We start from the raw sequence: 6,643 nt of genomic DNA on the forward strand, positions 1-6,643 counted from the left end.
ATTAAGGTATATACATGAAACTTGTACTTTATACCACCATCATCTCACTTTCCATGGCGTTATGCCTGAATAAGGACTACAGAGAGTGCTTTCAAATTGGACATAAAAAGACGAACGCAAGTTTGTCACACAGAGTGGAAAACGTGGCTTTCACCATCTCCATGGAAAGGAATTCATTGCGAAGTCAGGACAAAGAATCGTGTGAACAAATTAAATTCGTCAGGTAACCTTACTAGAGAGGGGTATATACGCTATACAAAAGGTGCGAACCTTTCAGAATATATTATTACAGTAATAGAAGAAATTACGCCCTATTAGACAAAGACGAACACTCCACTGAAGGACAAGAGACTGTCTCCAATATCACACCCTTACTTGTCACTTAATATAATTGTTCAATAAATTGAATAGCATTTATCTGTGCCATCGTTTTTCAATTCCTTTTCAATATGCCATTAACTCCTCCTGCCATCCTTCAGGTACCTCCCCTCAATGACTTGGACATACAAAAGAAGCAAGAACTATAAGCAGAGAGCCATTAATCAATCTGGCAAGATATAGAGCTTACAAATTACCATCACATCTTGAGCATCTCGAGGAGATTTTCATCACTTTTCACTCTACATAGCAACTTCCTTTTTGGGGTAATTACTTAAAATTTTAATCACCGTAGAATTTACGAAACCACTCACACCACACCAACGTATATTTAACCACTAATAACCACACTTGCTAGAATTCACTCCTTTTTCTCCACAACAAAACATACGTGGTCTCATCTACACGATTTGCATATGAAAGAAGGTATAAGTGAATGTCCTTAGGAAGAAATGGGATTGGTATGGGGTGAAATTTCATCAGCGTCAAACACGGCAAATTGCCTCTGTTCAAGTGTGATTCTGAGGTATCAGGGGAAGGAAAGGAGATTTGATAGACCTCAAATGGGAACCACCTTCAGCAATTTCCTGTCCCCAGTGTACATGATGAGCAACAATTTCACATAATCACCAGACACTCCATTATTAGACATTCATAAATGCCACAAAGTTATCATTGTTCCTCACTCAGTCAGTTGAATTTGCTCCTGAAATACTCCATGTTAAACTTAAAATTTATATCACCGGAATATCCTCACATTTCAGGATATGGATTTGCTCCAAATGATAATTTACTGAGGTAAATTAATAAGTAATAGCAATTCATCTTCGAGAAGTCTCACACATTATCACTTGTACCCATAAATTTCTCCATGGATTATTTCCTTTCACATACAACAGACTTACACGGTGGATTGTCCTTCCAGAGATGTTAATTTACAAAATGATAGATAAAGTAAAATATATATATCAGCTTATAACCCACAAAGAATTCATACAAATCAAGAACAGTGTGACATCACTTTTTGAAAATTATGCAATTCGCAAATGTCTGATAAAAGACACATCCGCAAGTCGTATAAAGCTTAATTAAGGGCCGAAGAAACACCTACTGACACCTTAAGAAATCGTATCAAGACCTATTGGCTCACTCTTTTGTACCATTAGAGATATGAAATTTGAATACCTATCTTTATAAAATAAAGCTAGGTTAATGAAAAAACGTTAGATACATTAAATAAATTTTAACATTTTGACGAAATCGTCAATAATTGTTCCCTGCCGAACAGGTGTTTTTACGACCCAATAATAACAATGCTTGAAATTTCAAAATTTGGTATCATCTAAAATAAAAGTGATAGAGACTTTAAATTTTTGGAAGCTATGAGCCTCTTCTCTTATACGTCCAAAATCTTAAGTTTTTCAAACAAAAAATATGGAAAATAAAAATATTGCGTGAAGTGGCGGAGGATCAACAAGCGTGGGCTGCTAAATTGGATGTCATGGGCTCGAGATCCCAATAGGGATAAGCGGTTGAAAACGATGATGATAATGAAAAATATTGCGCAGTTGGACACTTTAAGTAAAGCGCGCTACCAAACGCGCTACCTTCGGATTCGGAATGATTGAAGCGTCGGACAACTCATTTTTTCTCTATATGTTTAATGAATTCGACTCAGGAGTTTTTCAGGGAATTTGAGGCATTGGACCAGCTATTAAAATATAATGTTATCATTGATGAAATTCATTAAAAAAAACTTAAAAAAAAAAACAATTTGTTCGAAGCTTATATAACTCATCTGAAGGTAGCACACTTTCTTCTGTTCTTCAACTTGTTTTCCAAAATCTGTGCGCTAAACCTACATAAGGAGCAATTTTCATCACAAAGTGATTTTGCAAAAGAAATCGTCTGTTTAGTAGAGTGAAATGTCACAAAACAAGTCCGTAAAAATGGCAATTTTTGACCTCTGATATGTGAAGGTATTTTTTAAGGGTTTCGGAATGATATAGGGGAAACTGGCGCACCACCAAATACGGGGTAGCACTAAACACTAATTTTTATTTCTAAACTACTTGGATTATCTCTACCTTTTTTTTTAGTAGACAAGTATCCCTATAATGCCTAAAAATTCCTTTAGGTCTTGTCCTTAGAAGTCAAATATCTGATTAAATAATCACAGTGTTTGGTGCTACCCCGTGTTTGGTTGTGCCCGTTTCCCCTACGTTCAAAAAAGGCGAGTGGCCTTCAAAGTTGAAGCCAATTTCTTATACTTTCCCATACAAATGCGTATGGGAATTTTTCTGCACTCGTGACCGTTACACGATATATGTCAAAATTGAGGTGAGCCTTGTGTACAAGACTCTGAGCCTTGTAAAGAGGGATAAATACAATATATACACCGAGAAAAATGGAATTTATTTAAATTGAATATTTTGTATTTAATGTTAAAAATTCTGGGTAAATATTCGAATCAATTGACTTTTCTTTCAATACAAACGAAATAATTTTGATTTTGAAAGTAATCACAATAATTTCAAATATTTGTGCATTCATACGGAGAATAAATAATTTTTCTTTTAGCGTGAATGTTTAAATATTTGAAATAAATACCTCAGCTTTTGAATCAAAGATAATATATGTTAAAAATAACAATTATACATTGAAAATGAAAAACTACACATTTATATTAAATGTGCAACGTTGTGTTGTCAAAAATAAAATTTTACTTTTGATTTAAAAGTACTGTTTTATGAAATCAAATGCAACAAGCATTTATTTAATGGGTAAAATTTAATATTGACATTTTTGTTTACGTCTTAATATTATCTGTATTTATTTCAAATGAAAAAGACTTTTTAAACAATTGTTTCAAAATTTTATTTCAAATGATTTTTTTTTCTATCTAAACATTAAATGACCAGGTATTAAATTGAATTGTGAGAAACTTTTCTGTATAAAATATGCATTTCATTTAAATGTAAAAATGAAATAACTTTGAGTAAATATTTGATACGAATGGTTTTTGTCGTTAAATATAAATAACAGTGGTTTTTACATTTACTGCAGTCGTCATAATTTGAAAAATTATTCATTTAAATTAGGGTGAAAATTAAATTCCTTTCATCATAAATATCAATACGTTTTAAGTGAATAACTACTTATTCTAATCGAATACAATATGTAAAAATAATTACATTTTATTATTTAAACTTAAACTTTAGCCAAATGAAACAACATGTCATTTGCAACTAATTTCACATTTTCGTAAAAACCCTCTTTTTCTCATAAGTTCGTAAAACTACAGCTAGGGGTGCTATAATTAAAAAGAAAACTTTCCAATTTTCTAAGTTAATTAGCTCCGGCTCTATAGCACGGATCGGGCTGAAATTTTGGTAGAGGGAGCGGATTGAGCTAAAAATTCTTCATGAATCTCTCTTAAACATGCCTAAGAAACTTACTTATGTTATAAAGAATAAGGTAAATACCAATTATTAAAGCATTCTTATTGATTAGGTTTTTTAAATTTTCATTTTAAAAAAATTGAATGAATTTCGCTCTAAATCATCCAAAAATTTAATATTTGGCTGGCGTACACGCACGAACGCAAATGCACGAGGGTCAGTGTATTGTGTTCTTCAAATGACGTGATTTGCATAAAATAAATAATATTACTTTCTATATGCATTGATTATAACAATTAATAATTTGAATGAAATTTATATTTATTTAGAATGAAAAACCAATCAAATCTAATACTATTTTTTGAATCAATAGCATAAGTATTTGAAAAAAAGGAAACTACATTCAGATCTATGACTGATTCCATCAGTACGGAAAACATTAAAACGAGTCAGTCTTGAAGAAGCCGCTGAGTTGAAAAGTTGTCACACAAATTATTTCCAATCTATTTGAAAATGAAAAAAAAACTAAAAAATGGTTACAGTGGATAAGTAAACTTATAAAGTTGCAAAAATCATCAAGTGATCGACAAAGAAATTTGATAAAGTGTTGGAAATCGTTAGATTGGGTAAGTAAAAAAATGTTTGCCAGAAAAGTATTAACCATATTCGGTAAATTAAATTAAATTTATTTCTTCTTTTAAGCTAAAATGGAATGTCAAACTTTTTATTATTTTATTTAAATTTAAAATTCGTCGTAAGAATTTTTTATTATTTAATATTTTACTAACGATTTGTAATTTTCGATATTGTTCAAGTTCAATCGATCATCCTGATTGCAAGTCATTGTTGATTGGAAACGTCCGTGAGCAGAAGCTGGAAAATTATCACCATATCTGTTTTATCGAACTACTTTTCTTCAAAAATTCCATCTAGGAGAGACCTAAATAGTATCAAGGTAAGAAAATTGATTTTTTTTGTAATGCAATAAGAATTACATAATTTGTGAAAGTTAGCATTGATCTTTACAAAGAAATATTGGACCTCGCATAATTTTTTTATTATAAAAATGTTAATTATATCAACTTATTTATGTTGAATATGTATTTTCAATTATCGCTTTGGAAAATATCATACTGGAAAAGTTTTTAATTTCATTTTTATTTTTATTCTTTCTTTTATCAATCGTGGTAACCGTTGAACCGTTCACTGGGAAAAGGACAATCATTGTCTTTTCCATGGAATTGGAAAAGTGATTCGCAGATAGCAGCAGAACTCAGAGCAAACAGTAAAGGACGTAAATCTGCAAAACACAACTTAGAAAAGTGAGCGCTGTAATAAAAGTAGACGAGGAGCACTACCACTGATCAAGTAAGTTACATTGAATTATTGAAAATTATTAACCGCCATTGGTGAAAAATAAATACTGTAGCCCTACAATTATTACCTGGAATTATAATTATCACCAGAATAAAAAACGAAATTCTACTAAAGTTTTGAGAAAACAAGATTCTATAATCAAAATTAATTTTTTATGATTAACATAAAGGACATCATATTATACGTATAAGTTTTTTCGAGACTTATTGTTGGGTTCTTTTAAAGATTATGGGATAGGACAATAATTATTTCCACCACTCTATTTTCAATAGTTATTTCCGCTATTTCAATAGATACCATATAGATTCAGATTTTTAATTCCATTTAATTTTATTTTCTGTCTTTCAGATTTCATTATGTCATCGTTTATCTTTACGGGGCAAAAGACAATCAGTCTTTTGAAGTATCTTATTTCTTCTGAAACTGGTAAACACTATTGGGAGAAAGCAGAAGAGCATACATCCAAAAGCTGAGAAGAAGACTTCACGAAACTACTAGAAAGTCGTGCAACACCCCATAGAAATTAATGTAATACAATTTTATTGTGAATACACATTATTTATGTCAAATAAATTTATTTTTGAAATCATAGCAAGAGTTTTTTAAATATACCCTGGTACTGTTATATCTACCCGAGGATATTATTTGAATTAATGTGGACGAATATCAAAGCAAACATATTTGCCATTGAATCTATGGTAAAGAACATTTAAATATACCAAGGAAATTTTTAATTTTACCCATTGTGTATTTAAATTAATGGTAACTCGTAGTTAAAACAAATATTTCTACTATTGAAACTATGGTAGTGTTACCCAGAAATTTTTGATTCTACCCATGAAAGTGTTTAAAATCCACTTTAGAAATAAAGTGCAAATGTATTTGATTTAAAAGACATGTTTTCTTTTCAAATACAGTGCCATTCAAAATAAATACAAATATATTTGTTGTGGCTATGATTACTGCCTTTCAGATCAAATGTAAAAATATTTGAAGTAAAAGTCGTCTGTATTCAAATCAAATAAAACATTAGAAACAAATGTATTCTACCATTGGGGCCAAAATACCCATAATTTCATTTGATTTTACCCAGAAAAACATTAATACTACCCATAAAATTTTTCTCGGTGTATCTTTTTTAAAAAACTCAGTGAGATAACCTCCTTCCGGGTGCGTCAGTGTTTTTCCTCCTTTCAGGGACAAGAAAAACACACTGGATTTTTTGCCAAAGCTTTCGGCGGTGCAGTGCGTCTTCCTCAGTGGTCAAACTGTGATATTGTCTATGAAAATTGTCTTAAATATCTCCACTACTCCTAATGAGGGTACACAGGGAATTTTGGGATTTCTCTGCAGGAGCACTTCACTGGACATTGGTCAGAGGCCAACTGATAACAGTTCAACAGAAAACTGTTAATTATTAGCACTAACATTTTTATAAAAACTTTCACAACATAATTTTAGAAAATGGAACAAATAGCATATTTCTG

The 6,643-nt window shown here is 31.1% G+C and overlaps 1 long non-coding RNA gene across 2 annotated transcripts; it reads left to right on the forward strand.

The window, feature by feature from the left end:
• The first annotated feature begins 2,881 nt into the window (after window positions 1-2,881).
• Window positions 2,882-6,283, forward strand: LOC129799943 (uncharacterized). Of its 2 annotated transcripts, none has more exons than XR_008751562.1 (3): window positions 2,882-4,734; window positions 4,996-5,147; window positions 5,505-6,283. It is a non-coding gene; the product is annotated as an uncharacterized LOC129799943 (long non-coding RNA). The 2 variants fall into 2 exon arrangements; XR_008751563.1 differs by having other exon boundaries at window positions 2,882-4,405; window positions 4,595-5,147.
• The last annotated feature ends 360 nt before the right edge of the window (window positions 6,284-6,643 follow it).

The sequence above is a fragment of the Phlebotomus papatasi genome, chromosome 1, assembly GCF_024763615.1.
Source record: "Phlebotomus papatasi isolate M1 chromosome 1, Ppap_2.1, whole genome shotgun sequence".
Classification (NCBI taxonomy): domain Eukaryota; kingdom Metazoa; phylum Arthropoda; class Insecta; order Diptera; family Psychodidae; genus Phlebotomus; species Phlebotomus papatasi.